Source organism: Ipomoea nil, unplaced genomic scaffold, assembly GCF_001879475.1.
Source record: "Ipomoea nil cultivar Tokyo-kokei standard unplaced genomic scaffold, Asagao_1.1 scaffold2537, whole genome shotgun sequence".
Lineage (NCBI taxonomy): Eukaryota > Viridiplantae > Streptophyta > Magnoliopsida > Solanales > Convolvulaceae > Ipomoea > Ipomoea nil.
The window spans coordinates 271124-297432 of NW_017618965.1; the positions used below are offsets into that span (position 1 = coordinate 271124).

General features: G+C 32.1%; 1 long non-coding RNA gene across 1 annotated transcript in view; it reads right to left on the reverse strand.

Annotated features, from left to right (window-relative positions):
- Positions 1-24401: 24401 nt before the first annotated feature.
- The window catches only part of LOC109153754, a 94273-nt gene continuing 92365 nt past the window's right edge, over positions 24402-26309 (reverse strand). Inside the window, exons 2-3 of the long non-coding RNA XR_002049591.1 lie at positions 25707-25784; positions 24402-24638 (exon numbers count right to left, since the gene is read on the reverse strand). This is a non-coding gene — a long non-coding RNA (uncharacterized LOC109153754). The remainder of the gene's footprint in view (positions 24639-25706; positions 25785-26309) is intronic.

Here is a 26309-nt window from a genome sequence, read left to right on the forward strand (position 1 = left end):
ACGCTACCAAAATAAAAATAAAAAATAAAATAAAAAATTGTGTGAAAACTCTACCATGCTTCTCTAGTCCTACCTGACCATTAATAAATCTTCAACACAAAACCACATATATATGTCAACACCCCAGCCTCAAACTTTAACCCTAATTTCTAAAATCCCAGATCTTCCACTTCACAACAAAAAATAAGTAAAAACTTGACAAAGTTTCTCTAATCTAGGATGACCACCAAAAATCTACAAACAAAAATCCACATATTCAAACACAACATACTCCAACTTAAACCCTACTATCTACCATGATAGATATACCATTTAACTTCCAAAATCAAAAGAAAACTCGATAAAGATTCTTTACGACAGTTGTTTTTATATGAAAATTAATAAATAAATAAAGAAGAATGTGTTGAATAATTCATATATATTACCTTTTTTTCCTTGTCGTCATTCCCTATAGTTTGAGTGATATGAAAATCATGAAGTTCAAAAGTATGAGTGTGTTTGATCTTTTTGTTGCTAGAAAATCGATCTTCCTCTTGATCCTTAGTTGGGTTTTTCATTTTCTCCTTCTTACACGATGTGATAGACGACGGCAATAAAATGAACACTATATTTCTTTTAGGATCCGTAGTTTATGTGTGTAAATATATAGTTGCGGAGCCAAGGTCGGTAGAGGCGGCCCAAGCCCATTCGAAATTCTCAATTTTAAAATAAAGTTAGTAACAGATGTACAAGAGATTTTTGATATTAATGCCTAAAATAGAAATTTTTTAAAGTTGAGAACCGAAATAGAAGCAAAAAAAGTTGACGATTAAAAGTAAAATTGCTACTAAAATTGAGTGACTAAAAAATGAAATAATTCCCCACATATTTAAATGAGAAGGTTTTGTTTAGTGACTGGATTAAATTGGAATTTCAAATAGGTTGATATTTATTAGCAAATTACTTATTATTAAAAGAAGTTTCATTATAATTCGTCATATTTGGCAATAATAATTTCTTTCTTAAACTAAATAAATAACAATGAAAAAGATAAAATTAATGTTCGATAAGTGACATAGTTGGCAACTTGGCATAGACAGCTGCATCTCAATCTCTCTTTTTGGCTATTTTTCACCTCCCATCTTGCCTTAAATTACCCAAATTTTTTCTTGTTTTCTTCTTTTATATTTTATTTTACAATTTCCAAAGTGTGCTAAGTCACTCACACGTGTTTCTAATTGAAAATTGATTGGGAAATGATGTGATAAATGTGACAGTTACATATTTTGGTCTGGATTAGAAATATCTTTGTTTTTATTTATGTATTTGATGAATTAATAATTGTTTTCTTCAAAACTAAAGATTTATGTAGTGTGTAAGAGGAAAATTGATCGTATTAATGAAGCAATGGTTAGCCCTGTCTCAGTTGACCTAGACAGTTAAATTTTAATCTCTCTTTTTTATCCTTTTCTTGTTCAATCTTCATTTTAAGTCTAGGTTTAGCAGAAGATGAGCTAGAAGGTATTTGATTTAATTATATTGAGAGGTAATTTGATTCTTAACTTATTTGCAAGATTTTAAAGAATTTGATTTTTTAAAGCAAAATTAATTGCAAATTCTTACGTGTTATGTGTGAAAATGTAACGAAATGTTGTTATTGAGTATAAAGGTGTGGATACTTTATATGACCTAGTTATTGAGTATTTTGTATTTCAATTTTTGTTTGTGTTACTAATTTTCTTATAGTTTAGATAAATACACCAATTTTTTAAAACGTAGCATCTTTATCATCAATATATAATCTAGAAATGAAAATGACTACTTTGATCTGGAACAATGAATGTCACCTTTGGTGTATAGATGAAACTCTTTTTCTTTCACCTCCCATCATCAGCTTAAAAATGTCAAATGTATATATATATTTTTTTGGATAAATTTAGGTATACATTTTAAGTGTTTCCCGCGTACGTTTTTCATTTTAGTTTGGATTCTTTAAAAAAAATAAAATTATATAGAAGTTTGAAGACATATTTGACTCTTATCCTTTTTTTTTAGCAATACTATATATTTAATTTAATTTGGAAATAACTTAAAATTTTAATACAAATAGAATATATATAATTTCATTGCTTTTGCGGAATGCATTGCATACGATCATTGCAAATTTTCCTTTTCTGTATATATAGTTTTTTAACAATTTAAATTGGATTTATTTCCAAGATTAAATATGATGTTTTTAGTAGATTTTTTGGAATACATCTTAGCTTAGCTTGTTGGATTTTGGACCAAGGGGTGTCAGGAATAAACACTCATTTGTTTAGATAGCGAACAACTGGTCACCTTCTCCAATCAACGGAGAAGGCGACCAATTGGTTGCTTTCTCCAACGACTTCCTTGGTGACCTGCGGGTGGTCGCAAAGAAGGCAAGATCGCGTGTCCCTAATTCCCTCCGGAAGTAGTTAAAACATTGTCAGAGCATGCTGGAAACCAATTTAAAGTAAAACTTGCTACTAAAATTGAGTGACTAAAATTGCTACTAAAGTAAAACTTGCTACTAAAATTGACCTAGAAGGTATTTGATTTAATTGTATTGAGAGGTAATTTGATTCTTAACTTATTTGCAAGATTTAAAGAATTTGATTTTTTAAAGCAAAATTAATTGCAAATTCTTACGTGTTATGTGCAAAAATGTAACGAAATGTTTTTATTAAGTTTAAAAGTGTGGATAATTTATATGACATAGTTATTGAGTATTTTTCATTTAAATTTTTATTTGTGTTACTAATTTTCTTATAGTTTATATAATTCTATCAATTTTTATAAACGTAGCATCTTTATCATCAATATATAATCTAGAAATGAAAAGGACTACTTTAATCTGGAACAATGAATGTCACCTTTGGTGTATAGATGACATTCTTTTTCTTTCACCGCCCATCATCATAGATGAAAAAGGTTGCTTACAGTTTTTTTTTTTTTTTTTTTTTTTTTTTTTTTTTTTTTTTTTTTGGGTTATTTTGTAGTATTTTATTTTATAAATTCAAGAGGATGTCACTTTAACACAGTGTGAATTTACCCAATAAATGTCAGCTTAAAAATGTCAAATGTATTTTTTTTTTTTTGATAAATTTAGGTATACATTTTAAGTGTTTCCCGCGTACCTTTTTCATTTTAGTTTGAATTCTTAAAAAAAAAAATTATATAGAAGTTTGAAGACATATTTGACTGTTACCCTTTTTTTAGCAATACTATATATTTAATTTAATTTGGAAATAACTTAAAATTTTAATGTCAATACAATATATATATATATATATATATATATATATATATATATATATATAATTTCATTGTTTTTGCGGCATGCATTGCACGCGATCATTGCAAATTTTTCTTTTCTGTATATATAGTTTTTTAACAATTTAAATTGGATTTATTTCCAAGATTTAATATGATGTTTTTAGTAGATTTTTTTGGAATACATCTTAGCTTAGCTTGTTGGATTTTGGACCAAGGGGTGTCAGGAATAAACACTCATTTGTTTAGATGGCGACCAACTGGTCACCTTCTCCAATTAACGGAGAAGGCGACCAATTGGTTGCTTTCTCCAACGACTTCCTCGGTGACCTGCTGGTGGTCACAAAGAAGGCAAGATCGCTGGTCCCTAATTCCCTCCGGAAGTAGTCAAAACATTGTCAGAGCATGCTGGAAACCAAGTGACATGCTGTCACAGGTCACTAGAAATGAGGAGTGATGCCTTAAATCAAGAAATAATAAAGAGCATCACATCCAAACTAGCTAGCTAAAGACAATTCTTTTTCTATAGACCAGAAATGACTAGACACCCAAAGAACTCATTGTTTTTAATTTGAAAATGGGAAATGAAGTCATGAAGAAAATATCTTGTCCTTTTCGCTTTTCACCTACCATCATCACAGATGAAAAAGGTTGCATATAATTTCCCACATTGTTGAAAGGCTTAACAATACCACAACTACATGGATCACACCACAACTACATAGATCTCCCCTTATTCAACCATGTTCATGAGACCACCTCATGCATCCATTCTCCCATTCATCAACACTTTTTGTTTTATGATTGAGTTTTAAAAGACTAACAATTGTACTCTTTTACAACATATGAATACACATGTGTTGATTCCATGTGATTTGTACAAATTTGTTGCACCCCATTATTACATTGTTATCACTCTACTTATAACACTTTTTGTTTTATGATTATTGACACAAATAAGAAATGAGATAAGGATTCAACAGCAGCAAGTCTATTAGCAGATATTGTCATACTTGGTACAGTTCAAAACAATTGTACCAAAATCCATTTTACTCACACAGCCTCCAGAAGGGTGGTGAAATACTTGAAGAGCATTGTCTTTAGGGAGATCAATAATATTCTAAAGAATGAAGATACAAATTGACTTATTTGTTCATAAGAAAGGTTATGATGAACACGCTACTCAAGAAAATCATGAAGATTGAACCCTGAAGGTTCACCATTACACTCTTTTTTCCTTAATTAAGTTTTCCCCACAGGGTTTTTCCTTAGTAAAGTTTGAATGAGGCAACTAGTACAATATATGATTTTACAAATATCATGTACTCTTTTCCTTAACTAGGTTTTTTTCCCACGTGGTTTTCCTATTGAGGTTTTTTATGAGGCATGGATATATTTTAATATATTATCCATATATCTTGTACTCTTTTCCTATCTAGGTTTTTCCCACAAGGTTTTCGTAGCAAATTTTTAACGAGGCACGATTATTATCAAATAATGTCCAAGGGGGGTGTTATAATTCAGAGTCATTATGGACATTATTATTGAATTGTAACGTATATAACGGTAATATAGTTATTGCATCCATTTAATACAATCATTATTGTGTGGACCATATTTTTTATACTGTAAAATAATATATATTCAGTACAAAAATATTGTACGTTATATTCAGAAGATGTACATTATTTTTGTACGGAGTATACATTATATTGTATAATGTACATACATTACAAAAATAATGTACATTTTGTATATTAAAAATGTACTTTCTGTTATGGTCCACATAACATTGTGTGGATCAATAATTTGCCCATTTAATACCGTTGTATATATATATACTCCATACTTGGTGTAAATAAAAAGATGTGAAGATGAATAAGATCACACCCCTTCTAATCTCTTATCCTCTTGTTCTTCTATTTTATACTCTTATATTTAAGATATTGATGACTATCCCGCAAGTTCAACGGTTAGGAGCTAACGGACTAACGGGTACAATCAAATACAACACTTTCCACCAACTAAATAATGAAATATAAAATTTGTTTTGATTCTAACATAAAATTTAAATTTCATTTTCCACAATTATCTTTCAAGATGTTATCAGACTAATTATATCAAAATGTAATTTCATTGTTAACTCTTATGCAAGAATTTTTACTTTTTAATTTTTTATTCTTATTAACTGATTAATGAGAAAGAATGTGATGCTTTAAAGCAAAATTGGCTGCAACAGGGGCAAACGAACCCATTGCACCACCCCCTCTATCTGACAAAGTTCAAGAATAAGAGAAAAGAAAGCCATCTGTTAAAAAAAAAAAAAAAGGAAAATAAAATTGCTGATTGTAAAGGTTGCTAACAGAAAAACCACAGGCAAGGACAAGGGTAAATGAAAAATGGTTGACAATGCTGCAAAAATTGCCAAAACCCCACAACTCAAAATTCTTAAATAAGGAATCAGCAAGTCTACGGAATAGCATAGTAGAGAAGGATCAGAAATATATCAATGGACCAGTACTCTTTGATTACTCCTGGAAAAACTGTCAGGGTAACAACTATGGGGAGATGCTAAAAAATCAAGCTGACAGATGATCAAGGTTTTTGCGAAAAATTTGACAAAGGGGGAGAGTGTTGACTCAAAAGATTTTGTCAAAGTTATGTGCAAAAAGGGATTCCAGCCCGAAGAAGGAATACCAGTCCTAGAAGGAGTCCTTATTGAAGAACTACTAATCCCAGTATAAGTAGGAATAGCATAGTCCTTATTGAAGAACAACTAATCCTAGTATATTTAGTAATAGCATTGTTACTCACAAATATGTTAGGAGTAGCTGCTATAAATAGGGGTCACCTTCTATCACAGGAGGTAAGCTTTCAAGATCTAATTGTGAGGTACGAGAGTCATTGAGAAGAGATACCCAAATCCCCTTGAAAAGTAGTACATGTGTTTAGGTCTCAATAGTCCGATAGGAAAGATCATTCTATTGTGTAATCTCCGATTCCAAACAGTGTACTTTAAATATTAAGCTTTTAGTGGATTTAGGCAAATTCTCAAATTGAGAAGTGCCTTGCAGATGAGGGTTGATTGTTCGAACTGCGTTACAGATCGTTTGTGTTGCAACTTACGTTTCAACATTACTGTGTGTGTGTCAATCCTTAAAATTCTACACATCCAATCAACATTCAGTGAACTTTCACTATCCAAACATTTTGTTTCAAAATTCTTAAAACAATCTTGGCTTCCTTGTTGAATTGGAAAACGTCTCATGATATGATAGCCCCTTCGCCATTGCTGCAGAAAAATTAAAATAATAAAAACTTATTCATATATTGCACTTTCCAAATGGTTAATAACATATTAGTATAAACGTACTTTCAACAAGTAAATAATCTAAACACATGTTAGGTGTATATAACACCTCCAAATTCTAACAGCAAAATATAAGGGAAAAACATCTAATTTAAATGACATAAATATCCTTAAAATAACGTCCATCCAATCATAATATTAAAACCCCTTAAAAGAAGAGAGTGTTTCCGCCAAACATATCCACACACGAATAGATGTAAGGCTTAGCTTCCACCAAAACATAAATTTCAAAATACGGGTTCTACAAGACCCCAAATCGATACATGTCAAAATAAACAGAATGCATAAAAGCAACATCAATGTCTCAAAGGTCAAGTTTCTGCATGAGGAATCACTACGGGTTCTACAAGACCCAAAATCATTACTTCGCTCTCTTATGGCAAGCACTACTCCAGACCTGAAAAGGGGGTAAGTTTAAAACATATGAAGGCGAGCACAATGTTAAAATAAAAATACTAAGTAAGAACCATTCTACCCTGTAAAATAATTACACTACTTAACTTTATGTGAAAAAAGATTTTATATTCAAAATATAAGTTTTACATTTAAGAAAAAGGGTTCACACTTATTATAACATTTAAGCATTCACACACTCGCACATATGCTCAAAACTAGAATCATGATTGAGATGAAAGATTTTAGTAATCTTGTGTGTGTGTGCGCGTATATATATATATATATATATATATATATATATATATATATATATATATATATATATATATATATATATATATATATATATATATATATATAAAAGTAGGGAGAAATCTAAATACATTTCTTAAAGTATTTCCAAGTATCACATATACATATGGAGGAATTCAAATTACATTAGTGGAGCAAGAAATCATCTTAGTGAAAGCCTAGGTGAACATCAACGGTGAACATCAACCCTCCACTAGACACCACAAAAACTCTGACTTTACAAAGGTGGAATCAGAACCACTATCTTCAGTGTGCATAGAAAGCAGTAAATCAGTCCTAGTAACCATGACTTTTACTACTAGGTTACTCCTCAAATAAAGTATTCAGAATGTTTTCTAGCGGATACACCTCCAAAATAGGGCCTTAGCCCACAAATCACATACCCACCAAAATTATACACCTTCAATATTCAATTACCCTGTTACATGTAGTATCTGTTCACCTACTGAAGCCTAACGAGTCTAAGGCTTAACCTTGAACCCATGACTTCCCATTTTGGAGAATCACTTTATTCCACTTGACCACAAGGTCTTTGACATATATAACTTCGTATCAATACCATAATCATACACCTTCTCAAAAATAGGTTTCAAGCCTTCTCAAAATAGGAATTTCTCAACCATAACACTTCCAGCTCATATAATATTTATATCACAAGTATCAACAAACATCCACACCAATACTGAAAATATTTTCAATAGGTATTTTTTTCCAAAATTTTACCACAAACAGTCACTTAGTGCATGCCAAATTGATTTGAACTCACGAATCTATAGGGACCCGTAAAGAGATCTCGAGGCCAAGTGCCTTGTGGCGGGACTATCTAGTCCCACCACCATGTCCCGTGGGCTAACAGGCTTGTGTGGCAAGGCTGGAGAGCCCTCCACACTGGCCCGTGGCATGTGGGGTTGGCCTACGGGTTTACCGAACACATGGCTAGTCCTGTGTGCTCAATGACAACTTACAAAGTTATCTTCTTCGGTGATTCTCAGGCCAAAACACAGCTCCAAAAACCTCCATTCGTCGTACAAAACACATTTTCTTCTTCAGATAACTCTCTCTCTCACACACACACACATTGAACAAGCATGGATCCTTACTTCTAATGCTACAACCTCAAAGCAAGAATCCCCCCTATGCTTCAAGTCTAATCTCCTACTACATCACCTTCTTTAACCCTACCCACCAGATAGATACAACACAAAGACAAGTCTCAATACAAGATAAGCATATGGACTGAAGATGAAATGAAGAAGAAGTGAAGGAAGCTTACATACACTACAACTCAGACTAAGCAAAGCTCTGGTTTTCTTCATCTTAGGCAAAGGAAACAGAGAGGGGATTGAGGAAAAGAAACGACTACAGTAGCCATTATATTGGGGCACAAAACCCTTGGTAAGATGAGATGCATTTGTTTTGTTTCCAAGATTCAAGGAATATTCTAGGATCAAGATCAATCGTTATGCCATGGAACCGTGTTCACCATGAATGGTGAACACGGTTCCAATGGTGTTAGTACACCGTTATTTTTTTTTTTCTTAATTAATTGCGTGACTTTTCTTCTTCATTTTCACATTTTGCGGTTTCACTTTAATTTGAGGTGAGCAATGATTTCGGACATTCATAAATTATAAATTCATGCCTGCACATTCACCTTGGAAGCATGCCTACACATTCCCGTCCGAAATCAGGGACATTCATAAATCATGAATTCATGCATGCACATTCACTTTAGAACCATGCCTACACATTCACTTTGGAACCATGAGATTATGAATTTTCTGTTATAAGATGATGAATTTTCAGTTATGAGATTATGAATTTTCTGTTATGAAATTATGAATTTTTTGTTATGAGATTATGAATTTACATTACATTCATAATCTCATAACAGAAAATTCATAATCTCATAACAGAAAATTCATAATTTAATAAATATTTTACTTTTATGTGATTATGAATTTTCTGTTATGAGATTATGAATTTACATTACATTCATAATCTCATAACAGAAAATTCATAATTTGATCAAACGCGCGCCGTTAACTCCACATCCGTGATTTATTATTATTTTGCGTAAAAACGACGTCGTTTGGACTTGTGTTCACCATTCACGGTGAACACGTTTTCAGGGCATAATTTGCCGATCAAGATTGAGTGGGTTGGGCTGAGATATTGAGCTATTGGATTTAATAAAATTATATTTTTTGTTATAAAATAGTGTGAGCTTGAGTTCGGGCTCATAAGCTAGTCTAAAATAGATTTTTGGTTTCAAATATTGATATAATGTACAAGGATTGTAAAATCATAAAACAATCCTATAATTATTTTTGTACTAAAATAATTTGTTTTAAAATCATAAATGAGGTAATACCCATAGTGTTCAAAAATAGTTTTATTTTTAGAGTATTTGTAGGAAAGTAATATTGGTTAAAAGTATTACATTAGGCCATCCACACCCATGAAATTTTGGGTATTGCAAGATGGTGAGGCAGTGAGGGAATTGTAAAAATAAATAAATAAATGCCATGTGATATTTTTTATTATTATTTTAATTATTATTAATAATTTATTGATAAAAACAAATTTTTAATAAGTTGATGTAATATTGGGGTTATTTTGAAAGAGGAGAGAAAATCTCATGGATGAAGAGTGAATAGTGAATAATTACAAATTTAGTTTGAACGTGAGAGATGATTGCATAAGTGCGGATAGGCTTAGGTCTTTGTGTTTAGGAGAGTGCACATGGACCAATGCAGAAAATAGACTATATTAGATGCACACAAAATTTTACATAAAAGGTATTCATGTTTTTAATTATGATGTAGATTCATTTGATTAATTTAGTAATTCATCATATTCTCTTGGACGTGAAAAATAAAATAGGTTTTTGGCCTGTAGTTTCTTTTCATTTTAAATGCCAACAAAAAAAACAAAACAAAAACAAAAACAAAAAAACAAAAAAAAAATATTTTGAAGTTTTTAAATTCATAAATGTGTACCTCGAGTGGTTGGAAGATCATCATGATCACTTTCTTCCTTAACATTTTGAATAACATCAAAGTCCCACATCTTCTCCAGTCCATCTTTGTTAAAAATTTTGACATCAAAGTCCATGCCTCCAACATATTTATAGAGTACAACTTGACCAATGTCAAGATCATTGTCCTTATAAAATGTCTCCCAACCGTTGCTAAAATATGCGCCATCTCTCTCCGTATGTATGTGAACCATCCATTGATGACCTGACGGTCGCCTCAAAGTTGCAATCTCACCTAACCACTTTCCCAAGTGCTTGACAAACATCGGTGGAATCAACTTTAAAATGTCAAAACAAGGAAAAAGTTACTACTTTTAAATAAGTTTCTTGTTTGGATATTTCATTTTTCTATTTTCTTTTTTTGTTGACATGATAAAATTTTATAAAGACATAAAGTGAATAGATACACAACATTACAAATAAATATCAAACAAAAGATAACCAAATAGGAATGATATATCATGCAAGTCATCAATAAAAGTATCCCGTAGAATAAAAAACAACAATATAAATACGATGTCGAAAGAACCAACCCTAGGCCACAACTCAAACTTTTTTACAACAATTGTAGCCCAAAATGTTAGAAACCATTTCGAACAGCATCTATATAGGTTACCCAACGCAATCCTCCTACGACCCTCTCTTAAAAATAAATTTCTCATCATCACCCTAAGAAGCTAATCTAGTCCCAAAACAACTACCATTTACTATCCGGTTTAAGTAACCTTTGCATCCTCCATGGCTACTACTTAGATTTGTAACCTAAAACAAACATTATTCGACACAACTTTCTTCGACTTTGACCCTAATCCCTAATCCTCCATGACAACCAGTAGATCTATAATCCAACCCACATCTTTCAATAACATATCCAAAAATTTTTACCGTGTTCTCTATCATTCTAGATGTATCACACTACCAAAATAAAAATAAAAAATAAAATAAAAAATTGTGTGAAAACTCTACCATGCTTCTCTAGTCCTACCTGACCATCAGTAAATCTTCAACACAAAACCACATATATATGTCAACACCCCAGCCTCAAACTTTAACCCTAACCTCTAAAATCCTAGATCTGCCACTTCACAACAAAAAATAAGTAAAAACTTGACAAAGTTTCTCTAATCTAGGATGACCACCAAAAATCTACAAACAGAAATCCACATATTCAAACACAACATACTCCAACTTAAACCCTACTATCTACCATGATAGATATACCATTTAACTTCCAAAATCAAAAGAAAACTCGATAAAGATTCTTTATGACAGTTTTTTTATATGAAAATAAATAAATAAATAAAAAAGAATGTGTTGAATAATTCATATATATTACCTTTTTCTCCTTGTCGTCATTCCCTATAGTTTGAGTGATATGAAAATCATGAAGTTCAAAAGTATGAGTGTGTTTGATCTTTTTGTTGCTAGAAAATCGATCTTCCTCTTGATCCTTAGTTGGGTTTTTCATTTTCTCCTTCTTACACGATGTGATAGACGACGGCAATAAAATGAACACTAAATTGCTTTTAGGATCTGTAATTTATGTGTGTAAATATATAGTTGCGGAGCCAAGGTCGGTGGAGGCGGCCCAAGCCCATTCGAAATTCTTAATTTCAAAATAAAGTTAGTAACATGTCTACAAGAGATTTTTTATATTTATGCCTAAAAGAGAAATTTTTTTAAACTTGAGAACCGAAATAGAAACAAATAAAATTGACGATTAAAAGTAAAATTGCTGCTAAAATTGACTGACTAAAAAATGAAATAATTCCCCACATATTTAAATGAGAAGGTTTTGTTTAGTGATTGGATTAAATTGGAATATTTATTAGCAAATTACTTATTATTAAAAGAAGATTTACTATAATTCGTCATATTTGGCAATAATAATTTCTTTCTAAAATTAAATAAATAACAATGAAAAAGATTAAATTAATGTTCGATAAGTGATACAGTTGGCAACTTGCCATAGATAGCTGCATCTCAATATCTCTTTTTGGATATTTTTCACCTCCCATCTTGCCTTTAATTACCCAATTTTTTTTCTTCTTTTCTTCTTTTATATTTTATTTTACAATTTCCAAAGTGTGCTAAGTCACTCACACGTGTTTCTAATTGAAAATTGATTGGGAAATGATGTGATAAATGTGACGGTTACATATTTTGGTCCGGATTAGAAATATCTTTGTTTTTATTTATGTATTTGATAAATTAATAATTGTTTTCATCAAAACTAAAGATTTATGTAGTGTGTAAGAGGAAAATTGATCGTACTAATGAAGCAATGGTTAGCCTGTCTCGGTTGACCTAGACAATTAAATTTTAATCTCTTTTTTTCGATCAAAATTCTTGTTCAATCTTCATTTTAAGTCTAGGTTTAGCAGAAGATGAGCTAGAAGGTATTTGATTTAATTATATTGAGAGGTAATTTGATTCTTAACTTATTTGCAAGATTTTAAAGAATTTGATTTTTTAAAGCAAAATTAATTGCAAATTCTTACGTGTTTTGTGCGAAAATGTAAAGAAATGTTGTTATTGAGTTTAAAAGTGTGGATAATTTATATGACCTAGTTATTGAGTATTTTGTATTTCAATTTTTATTTGTGTTACTAATTTTCTTATAGTTTAGATAAATCCACCAATTTTTATAAGCGTAGCATCTTTATCATCAATATATAATGTTGAAATGAAAAGGACTACTTTGATCTGGAACAAAGAATGTCACCTTTGGTGTATAGATGAAACTCTTTTTCTTTCACCTCCCATTATCATAGATGAAGAAGGTTGCTTACAGTTGTTTTTTTTTTTATTTTTTTTGGGTTATTTTGTAGTATTTTGTTTTATAAATGCAAGAGGATGTCACTTTAACACAGTGTGAATTTACCCAAAAAATGTCAGCTTAAAAATGTCAAATGTATTTTTTGTTTTTGATAAATTTAGGTATACATTTTAAGTGTTTCCCGCGTACGTTTTTCATTTTAGTTTCAATTCTTAAAAAAAAAAATTTATATAGAAGTTCGATTTAATTTGGAAACAACTTTAAAATTTTAATACCAATACAATATATATAATTTCACTGTTTTTGCGGCATGCGTTGCATGCGATCATTGCAAATTTTCCTTTTCTGTGTATATAGTTTTTTAACAATTTAAATTGGATTTATTTCCAAGATTAAATATGATGTTTTTATTAGATTTTTTGTTGGAGGGAGGAGGAATAGGTGGTGTACTTCTGAAAGGATGTTTTCGGACATAGTTTAATTTTGAAAATTTTTTAAAATGGGAATGAAATATTGAAAAAATGTGGTCGCTTTTGTGAACCTTTCATGCCCAACAGGCAGGTGACTTTCAGGTGGCCACTGGCTGTGTTACACTGTTAGACTGATATCTTCTTTTTTTTTCCTAATATTTTTCTTTTTTTTTTTTTTGTTTTTTAGGAAGAAAATTGTTGGGTGTGTACTAGGTAAATTTTGCTTGTGTGTAATAACTCAAAAACGCATGAGTGAAGTAAATTGTACTAGGAAGACCTTATGCAATGGTGTTGGCTGAGAGAGTAAGTGAAGTAAATTGTACTAGGAAGACCTTATGCAATGGTGTTGACTGAGAGAGTATCGATAGGAATCAAATTAGAACTCGGATGTGGGCCAGGTAAACTCCGTTGATTTGTGACAAGCCCATCTTGTGTAATAGCCTGCAAACACACATGAGAGGTAAATTGCACTTTGAATACCTTATACGACGGGCTAAACCGAAAAGGTTTTGGTAAGAAAACTCGAACTTTAGTGTGCAATGGGTAAACCCTACTCCTATGTAATAGCTCACAAACATTTTCTATGTAATAGCCCACAAACACAAATGATATGTAAATTGCACTAAAGAAATCTTATGTCACATGCTCGACCAAAAAAATATTAATAAGAATCACATTGGTAATCTTGAAGTATAAGAATTATACTCCACTCAATCAGTCGAAGCGAAAATTGACTAATTTGTGCATACGATATGACATGCATGATCCACATGAGCAAAGGAGGGAATTTTGGGGGCTATGAAAAGGTGAATCCCAAAGTAGAATTTGAGGAAAAAGGGTTTGAAATTTGTGTGGCAAAGGCCTCTTTTAGAAATTTGTAGTTTAGAGTTATCTAGTAAACTCTCAGAATAAACTTTAAAAAATTAGCTTGAATTCTTGAATTTTCCCGACTATCCTTTGAATTGAATTTCTTCTTTTTTATTGCGGTTTATCATCTTTAGCAAGCAAAGAATTATCATTTTTTTTATATCTTCAACACATTCGAGGATCAATATATATATATATATATATATATATATATATATATATATATATATATATAGGGAAGGAATGATGTGCATTTGTTGCTTTCAGTGCAGTGGATTAATGTGCGTGAGGTTTATACTTAATGTGCGTGAGTATTGTACTTAATATGCCTGAGATTTATACTTAATGTGCGTCATGTTAATATGCATGAGTTTTGTACTTAATGTGCCTGAGTATTGTGCTTAATATGCGTGAGATTTATGCTTAATGTGCGTGAGTAGTTCAAAATTACGAGCCCAGAAAGAATCAGAACAGAAAACTCACGCACATTAGCGCCTAAGCTTCTTGTTACTTCTTTCTTCAATTTGGCCATGGATTCTGGATTATCAGCTACCTTCAGTGCAGTTGAATGTTTATATAAATGACGCACGCACAACAAAATTTGCGCACCAGCTAAGTGTGGATTTCTGTTGTATTATTTCCATAATTCTTAACCACCATAGCTCGCCTCCGCATCATCATCATCAGGGAGAGGGCAATGGCTACTGGGAATGGGGAAGAAGCTGACATCCATCTTTTCTGCTGCATTTTACACATTCACGCACATTAAGTATAAATCTCAGGCATATTAAGCACAACACTCATACACATAGAGTACAAATCTCATGCACATTAATCAACTGCACAACCGCACGGGAAACATTCAACCGCACGAGAATCTTTCACTATATATATATATATATATATATATATATATATATATATATATATATATATATATATATATATATATATATATATATATATATTACTCAGATCACTCATTTTTACTAATGCAAATTATACATTTAAAACAAGCTCCACTTTCGCCATAATATGAACCTTTTTGTGGAGCACACCCAATACCTACGCCAAGAATTATGATTTGTCGGGAGTTACACAACTTCAAATTGTTTCCACATCCTTACATACACTTAGTTGGCTATCCACTCTCCGTAGTGGCGCTTCCTTGTTGTAGAACTTGTGTTGGATGAAACCTCAATATATAGATTACTCCATACTTGCATTAATAAATTACTTTTAGCTTCTGAACTAGTTTAAGTTCACTATTGATGCCCACCGTACACTTAAGTTATAAGGAAGAAGAACTTGAAATGATAAATTTTTCTTCAAATTTAACAATACTTACACAGATTAAGTAACCGAAGACCATGCATGGGTGGTTATTTTTTGTTCGAAACCATAAATTTAGAAGAAAAAAAAAAAAACAGTTTAAAAATATTTTCAATCAACATATTGGAGAAATAAAGAGTTTTTTATTTTTTTTTTAATCAAAATAAGATATACCTGTTAAAATAAAATACAGAATAAACCAGGGAGAAAGGAGGATATCTCTTCATATCTCATTCATCATAGTACAATGATATATATACAAGATACCATAAAGACATATAATAATGAATGATAATTACATCTGTTACATCCGTTACAAACGCTACAAAACTATTATTAATGTCCACCATAAATCTATTTATAACACTCCCCCTTGGACATTATTTGTCCATGACCTTGCCTCATTAAAAACTTGCTAGGAAAACCCCGTGGGAAAAAACCTAGACAAGAAAAGAGTACAATAGAAAAAAATATTCATGTCTCATTAAAAACTTCACTAGGAAAACCGCATGGGAAAAACCTAGTTGAAGAAAAGAGTACATGATATTTGTAAAATCATGTATTGTATTGATTGCCTCATTAAAAACCTTAACTTAAGAAAACCCTGTGGGAAAAACTTAGTTAAGGGAAAAAGAGTACATGATGTATGTGTCGTTAGTCAGCAATCTTCAGGATTGATTCATGTAAAATTATACTCCCCCTCAAGATAACAATCTTAATATCCTATACATTAAATTTCCAAAATGTATAGAGAAATCTTGTAAAGAGTACAACCATAAATATTGACTGAGATAATAAATAAGTCCATTATCAACTCTTTATTGAGCACATAATGGTACATATTATTCCTTCTATATGAGGATAATAACCCCATTCGCAACTCTTTAAAGAGTAAATAATGACACTTAAATAAATCCTCATTTCGGGAATTATAAATCCATTAGGGATTTTTCAAGATGAACTAGAGGATATATTTAGGATATTTTCAAGAGGAAACAATATTTAAGTTTCCTAATCACATTTAACATTACTAGGCATTTTTATGATAATATGTTTTCATAATTTGTTATAGGGGAGAAAATACCTTTAGTCAATTTATTGACTATAAGAAAGATCATAGTTAGTAACTTACTAACTTTTATACTTCTTATTTTGTGATTTTCATTCATCACATTTTGAGAAAATCCATCAAGGATTTTAAATATAAGTAACAAGTTACCCATATAAACATGTGATAACTATAACTGTTAGCTACATATCTAATTTATTTACTGCTAGTTTTATTGAATAGCGAAATATAAAGCCATGACTAATATTGGGTCTCTGCGAAAACCCTCCACTCGCCTTTTATTAGCGAATTCTGATTTGTATGCCTTAATTGCTATTTTCTATGAAAACAGTTAGCACGCTGCAGGCGTTATACTACTATTTTCATTTTCTGGATCCAGACTTAAGTATTTATGAGCAATAAAGGCAAAATTTGTTGTCGACAACTGTAACCGCTTTGTAAATATCTTTTATACACATGGCAATTTTGTATCAACCAAATATATGGCATTTCCCAAAAGTATTTGGATTTGGTTGTTCCGCTTCCCCAGTATTTTAGTTATTTGGTGCACCTACAATTTTACTGGGGGTTTTCGCCTCCTAGACGAATATCTTCATGATAAAATTTCTATATTTTTGGAGTGACGAAATTTCTATACTAGATCTAGTTTTGTAAATTCTTAAACCAATATATGCTTCTGGCATAATGGTAGAGATGTTTAGTCCTAGTTGGGGATTTCAACTCTTAAAATATTTTTTTATGGACTTAGTCACTCTTTGGAATTTCTAGCAGATAATTTGTTCAATGTCTGAACTTCTGGTTTGATAAGGCTAGTACATGGGTTTGAAGGTTTTTATCAATTTCTCGGCATTTAATTAATTAGAAATTACAAATCTCCCCCTAATGCCGAGAAAAGATCTTATAATGCAACCATCATTGTTGATTTCTCATGATGGGATATAGCTAGAAGGGTTGCATACTAAAAAAAATGAACGCAGATAGGGAAATGCATCTTGTACTAGCGTATGTGATATGTAGTGGATCACCATATTGATTTTTCAATTTTGAAGGTCCCCAAAAATATATTTCCTCCAAAAATGCTTAATTTACTTTCCGAAAAAAAAATGTCATAAATAATATGAGCAAAAACCTGCATGCATGGAGCTAACATCTCGTAGTATGTTGATGAAATTAGACACCAAACATTCAAAAAAAATCTTGTCGAATTTTCACTTCTGGTGAAGCCACAACTCTCATAATATAATCCCGCTCCATATCATTGTTAAAATTTTGCTTGAGCAAAGCCAAGAGCATTGTACAATGCCCGGGCAGCAGTAAGCCTAACAAATTTTATGCAAATAAATTTAACAGATCATAGTAGCATTTAATCACATGCAATCTAAGGTTTAGCAACAACAGGTGCACCTTTACAGAACTATCTCAATGTTTTATGATTTAAAGCTCAATAATACTATGCTTTTAAAAATATTTGTCTTAAAAGTTTGCTTGACTTTATAGCATTCATGGCCTATAGCAAATATTTGTTATCAACAAGAGAAAACAACAAATCCTCTTTGTTTTATGGTTCACATAGCTACAAAGCAAATTTGAACAAATAGAAGTTCTCAAATTCTGAGCACATTATGAACAAATGAAATTGTGTTGCCAACATCATAATTTGCTATCCCAAAAACTAATTAGGCATTCAAATACCAAGTCTGATGCAATGCAAGTATTGCTATCATCATGCAAATATATGTGTATATTCTCAAATAATCAACTTCTCAAGGTGCTCAAATAATTCAAGATACTGAAATTGATAGCAAATTTCAGCAACTTTAACCCAAATTGCAGAATTTTCTGGGGGGAAACGATAACACATTTTGGCAAAAAAAAAATTTTGAGATACGAAGTTCAGCAAATCTAGAATGTACATAAAAATTTTCATGCCAATCCAAGGTCTAGAAGTATTTTTCGCGAAATTTTTCCCAAAACCGCGGCAGATAGAAAATTAACTGCCAGCATACTACCAAAAACTTTACAGAATTTTCTGGGATATCTGGAGCATATTTCAACAAAATATTTTTACAGATATCAAATAACACAAGTCTAGGTTCTCCAGAAAAAAAATCAGGCCAAAAGGAGTTCAACAGGCATTTTCACGAATTTAATTTTCAAGCTGTGCCGGTCAAAATTTTCAGATTACTATGTGTGAGGATCATTCTTTATAGACATCATACACTCACAACAAAACCACCATAATTTTTCGTGAAATATCAAATATCCAGATTATACCTCAAAATTTACACAAATAAATTTAATACACAAGAGGTACACATTTGACTAAACGACAGCTATTAAAAAGCAGATAACATGGCCTTCTAGGCACCCTAATTCCACATTGAAGTCATATCAATTATCTTAGTGTGATTATCTTATAGTTAAGAGTTATGAATTTTGCCTTCTTGGCAAAGCCATATCCAATATTCATACTATAACTTCACTTAAACATATGGTGTCAGATATATTATGTACAATATTTATATATATATATAAATCTTTCGGCACGTTGACATCAAGAAAGCGCATCATCACAATATCATATGTTTCACTTATGCTTTCAAAATTTAAGCATCAGCATGGTGCAAAGGCATATGACATATTTCTCACTTAAATAATGGTTATACAGAGACAAACTATCACGTAATGATGATCGCTCTTCAAGTCCTAATCATGTAATTGAAAAAAAATTTAAGGGTAAAACAACCATTTACACATAATAAACATTTACCATATATACGCATGTATAAAATTTTTGTTGAGAATGCAAATGCTTTAGCCTTTCAGGGAGTGGCAGAGAACCAAGAACCCCACACGCAACACAAAAGCATGCACTTGACCACCAAATCATAAAGCCTAGAAAGTTTATGCATGAAATCAGCAAATTAAAGCTAATTAAAATTTGAATTTAAACGTGTGAGAAAACATAGTGGAGAAATTAGAATTCTTTTGTCTGATCCTATCTTTTGACTTTTCTATGGAAGCCAGGTGAGCAGACATTAAACCAAGAAATTCACTGCAGTTCTCCTGGGAAATATTATGTTTAATCACAAAGTACCAACTCATATTAGCATAAACATTAGCATCTCTTTCTATCAGTGAGGCAATTAATGAGATGCCAAAATTCCAGCAGGCATATTAAAAAAAACCCACATCCAATTATGAAAATTGTAAGCTAACCGTACCTTGCCGGAGTAAGGATGGATCCCCGGCCACATCCCAAAAGATCAATATTCTCAGTGCAAAGCCGAGTAAAAGGCGACTGTAAAACGCCACCCTAGCTCCATTCGCAACCGCCGCATTCGAAGGCAGATCGCCGGCCGCAAAGCCGATCTGATATCGTCTAGGTCGCCGGCAGATTCTCAGGCGAAGAGTTCGAGGAATACGCTGACTGCGTCTCTTGCCTCTCGGCTACGCGATCGACCATCGGCGTCTAGCCTGGATCGCCGGCTGATTTCAATGCGGAGATGCCGATGATCTGGAGATCGGAGGAACACCGCCGCAAGCCTGCTGTCGTTCCCGTCGCAGCCAGGTCCACCCGCTTCGACGCGACCAACCTGGTCACCGGACTGCGAAGTCCGTTCGCTGGTTCCGAGGCGGTTCGGTGAGAAACTCCCAAACGCCGCCTCAAGCCGGAGCGGGCTGGAGTGGTGATTGGTGAAGCAGACCAGGTCGCCGGATCGCGATAATCCGGCTGCGAATGTGGAGCCGACTGGGAAGGCGGACAATCATCCTTTGAGCGTCGAACGAACACGCTGGAGATGGTCCGGAGTGGATTGCAATACTTGGACACTCTGATCGCCGGCGCCTTAGCTGATGGTCATCGATCGGAAGGCGGGAATGATTGTACTGCATATTTAACGTTGGAGTGGATGTCGGCTACCGACGATGTAGAATCCCGTGCGTACGATCTGAAAACCGATAGCAATCCGGAGGCTAGCATCACGGTGGAGGAAATCAAAACCGATCCATGGCTCCGCAAAGAGTACAACTAAATGCATTCAATCTCATCTCCTTCTCCTCCCGGCATCAACTTCTTCCGTCTTTTCGTTACTCACAGCGGCATCGCCGACATCGAACGGATTCTATCGGCGGAATCTAAGGATCAATAAAATAATCTACAGTATAGGCTAGGGAGGATAGCTAGGGCGTAGGGATTGATTGCAAAACTCCATTAGATAGAGCAAAGTACTGATAACGGTGTTAAAATAAAATACAGAATAAACCAGGGAGAAAGGAGGATATCTCTTCATATCTCATTCATCATAGTACAATGATATATATACAAGATACCATAAAGACATATAATAATGAATGATAATTACATCTGTTACATCCGTTACAAACGTTACAAAACTATTATTAATGTCCACCATAAATCTATTTATAACAATACCCTTATAAATTAAAAATAATAATAAATAAAACTAGTGTTTCACCAACCTCAATAAAACTTCATTAATTAGTGATCACTAATAGAATTCATTTAATATCAGGATTTTTTCATGAATAAAGAATCATTATTCTAATGGGGTCGGTATCAATAGTTTATCATACGTAGAGTAGGACTTAATCAATTAGCAACTCTTCATTCTTATCTTATTGAAATTAGGCATCACATTCATTCTCATTTAGACTACTCAAAATTTTACCAAAAATTTCCTATGCCATTCAGAGTTCTTCGGCGACAATTTGATTTTCAAAGCAATTCATAAGAATTACGGAGTAAAATTCTATAATACAATAATTGCAACCAAAAAAATAAAAACATTAAAAAATGACATCCATTCAACATTCAGTGAACTTTCACTATCCAAACATTTTGTTTCAAAATTCTTAAAACAATCTTTGCTTCCTTGTTGAATTAGAAAACGTCTCATGATATGATAGCCCCTTCGCCATGTGCTGCAGAAAAATTAAAATAATAAAAACTTATTCATATATTGCACTTTCCAAATGATTAATAACATATTAGTATAAACGTACTTTCAACAAGTAAATAATCTAAACACATGTTAGGTGTATATAACACCTCCAAATTCTAACAGCAAAATATAAGGGAAAAACATCTAATTTAAATGACATAAATATCCTTAAAATAAGGTCCATCCAATCATAATATTAAAACCCCTTAAAAGAAGAGAGTGTTGCCGCCAAACATATCCACACACCAATAGATGTAAGGCATAGCTTCCACCAAAACATAAATTTCAAAATACGGGTTCTACAAGACCCCAAATCCATACATGTCAAAATAAGGGGATTCTAAAGTTAAGTTCTAAACAGAATGCATAAAAGCAACATCAATGTCTCAAAGGTCAAGTTTCTGCATGAGGAATCACTACGGGTTCTACAAGACCCAAAATCATTACTTCGCTCTCTTAAGGCAAGCACTACTCCAGACCTGAAAAGGGAGTAAGTTCAAAATAAATAAAGACGAGCACAATATTAAAATAAAAATACCAAGTAAGAACCATTCTGCCCTGTAAAATAATTACACTTCTTAACTTTATGTGAAAAAAGATTTTATATTCAAAATATAAGATTTACATTTAAGAAAAAAGTTTCACACTTATTATAACATTTAAGCATTCACACACTCGCCCATATGCTCAAAACAAGAATCATGATTGTGATGAAAGATTTTAGTAATCTTGTGTGTGTGCGCGCGCGTGTATATATATATATATACACACACACACACACACACACACACACACACACACATATATATATATATATATATATATATATATATAATAAGTAGGGAAAAATCTAAATACATTTCTTAAAGTATTTCCAAGTATCACATATACATATGGAGGAATTCAAATTACATTAGTGGAGCAGAGAAATCATCTTATTGAAAGCCTAGGTTAACATTAACCATCCACTAGACACCACAAAAACTCCCACTTTACGAAGGTGGAATCAGAACCACTACCTTCACTGTGCATTGAAAGTAGTAAATCAGTCCTAGTAACCCATGACGTTTTCTACCAGGTTACTCCTCAAATAAAGTATTCAGAATGTTTTCTAGCGGATACACCTCCAAAATAGGGCCTACAAGCGTAACGAGTCTAAGGCTTAGGCTTGAACACATTTTTTTCTTCAGATAATTCTCTCTCTCTCTCTCTCACACATTGAACAGGCATGCATCCTTATTTCTAATGCTACCACCTCAAAGCAAGAATCCCCCCTATGCTTCAAGTCTGATCTCCTACTACTCCACCGCCTTTAACCTTATCCACCAGACAGATACAACACAAAGACAAGTCTAAATACAAGATAAGCATATGGACTGAAGATGAAATTAAGAAGAAGTGAAGGAAGCTTTCATACAAAACAACTCAGACTAAGAAAAGCTCTGGTTTTCTTCATCTTAGGCAAAGGAAACAGAGAGGGGATTGAGGAAAAGAAACGACTACAGTAGCCATTATATTGGGGCACAAAACCCTTGGTCAGATGAGATGCAAGGAATATTCTAGGATCAAGATTGAGTGGGTTGGGCTTAGATATTGGGCTATTGGATTTAATAAAATTAGATTTGTTGTTATTAAATAGTGTGAGCTTGAGTTCGGGCTCATAAGCTAGTCTAAAATAGATTTTTGGTTTCAAATGTTGATATAATATACAAGGTTTGTAAAATCATAAAACAGTCCTATTATTATTTTTGTACTAAAATAATTTGTTTTAAAATCATAAATGAGGTAATACCCATAGTGTTCAAAAATAGTTTTATTTTTAGAGTATTTGTAGGAAAGTAATATTGTTTAAAAGTATTACATTAGGCCATCCACACCCATGAAATTTTGGGTATTGCAAGATGGTGAGGCAGTGAGGGAATTGTAAAAATAAATAAATAAATGCCATGAGATATTTTTTTATTATTATTTTAATTATTATTAATAATTTATTGATAAAAAAAAAGTTTTAATAACTTGATGTGATATTGGGGTTATTTTGAAAGAGGAGAGAAAATCTCATGGATGAAGAGTGAATAGTGAATAATTACAAATTTAGTGATGTGACATTTTGAACGTGAGAGATGATTGCATAAGTGCGGATAGGCTTAGGTCTTTGTGTTTTGGAGAGTGCACATGGACCATTGCAGAAAATAGACTATATTAGATGCACACAAAATTTTACATAAAAGGTATTCATGTTTTTAATTATGATGTAGATTCATTTGATTAATTTAGTAATTCATCATATTCTCTTGGACGTGAAAAATAAAATAGGTTTTTGGCCTGTAATTTCTTTTCATTTTAAATGCCAACAAAAAAAAAACAAAACAAAAACAAAAACAAAAACAAAAACAAAAAAAACAAAAAAAAAATATTTTGAAGTTTTTAAATTCATAAATGTGTACCTCGAGTGGTTGGAAGATCATCATGATCACTTTCTTCCTTAACATTTTGAATAACATCAAAGTCCCACATCTTCTCCAGTCCATCTTTGTTAAAAATTTTGACATCAAAGTCCATGCCTCCAACATATTTATAGAGTACAACTTGACCAATGTCAAGATCATTGTCCTTATAAAATGTCTCCCAACCGTTGCTAAAATATGCGCCATCTCTCTCCGTATGTATGTGAACCCTCCATTGATGACCTGACGGTCGCCTCAAAGTTGCAATCTCACCTAACCACTTTCCCAAGTGCTTGACAAACATCGGTGGAATCAACTTCAAAATGCCAAAACAAGGAAAAAGTTACTACTATTAGATAAGTTTCTTGTTTGGATATTTCTTTTTTCTATTTTCTTTTTTTGTTGACATGATAAAATTTTATAAAGACATAAAGTGAATAGATACACAACATTACAAATAAATATCAAACAAAAGATAACCAAATAGAAATGATATATCATGCAAGTCAACAATAAAAGTATCCCGAAGAATTAAAAACAACAATATAAATACGATGTCGAAAGAACCAACCCTAGGCCACAACTCAAACTTTTCTACAACAATTGTAGCCCAAAATGTTAGAAACCATTTCGAACAGCTTCTATATAAGTTACCCAACGCAATCTTTCTACAACCCTCTCTTAAAAATACATTTCTCATCATCACCCTAACACGCTAATCTAGTCCCAAATCAACTACCATTTACTATCCCTTCAATGGTTCAAGTAACCTTTGCATCCTCCATAGCTACTACTTAGATTTGTAACCTAAAACAAACATTGTTCGACACAACTTTCTTCGACTTTGACCCTAATCCCTAATCCTCCATGACAACCAATAGATCTATAATCAAAAACCCACATCTTTCAATAACATATCCTAAAATTTTTACCGTGTCCTCTAACATTCTAGATGTATCACGCTACCAAAATAAAAATAAAAAATAAAATAAAAAATTGTGTGAAAACTCTACCATGCTTCTCTAGTCCTACCTGACCATTAATAAATCTTCAACACAAAACCACATATATATGTCAACACCCCAGCCTCAAACTTTAACCCTAATTTCTAAAATCCCAGATCTTCCACTTCACAACAAAAAATAAGTAAAAACTTGACAAAGTTTCTCTAATCTAGGATGACCACCAAAAATCTACAAACAAAAATCCACATATTCAAACACAACATACTCCAACTTAAACCCTACTATCTACCATGATAGATATACCATTTAACTTCCAAAATCAAAAGAAAACTCGATAAAGATTCTTTACGACAGTTGTTTTTATATGAAAATTAACAAATAAATAAAGAAGAATGTGTTGAATAATTCATATATATTACCTTTTTTTCCTTGTCGTCATTCCCTATAGTTTGAGTGATATGAAAATCATGAAGTTCAAAAGTATGAGTGTGTTTGATCTTTTTGTTGCTAGAAAATCGATCTTCCTCTTGATCCTTAGTTGGGTTTTTCATTTTCTCCTTCTTACACGATGTGATAGACGACGGCAATAAAATGAACACTATATTTCTTTTAGGATCCGTAGTTTATGTGTGTAAATATATAGTTGCGGAGCCAAGGTCGGTAGAGGCGGCCCAAGCCCATTCGAAATTCTCAATTTTAAAATAAAGTTAGTAACAGATATACAAGAGATTTTTGATATTAATGCCTAAAATAGAAATTTTTTAAAGTTGAGAACCGAAATAGAAGCAAATAAAGTTGACGATTAAAAGTAAAATTGCTACTAAAATTGAGTGACTAAAAATGAAATAATTCCCCACATATTTAAATGAGAAGGTTTTGTTTAGTGACTGGATTAAATTGGAATTTCAAATAGGTTGATATTTATTAGCAAATTACTTATTATTAAAAGAAGTTTCATTATAATTCGTCATATTTGGCAATAATAATTTCTTTCTTAAACTAAATAAATAACAATGAAAAAG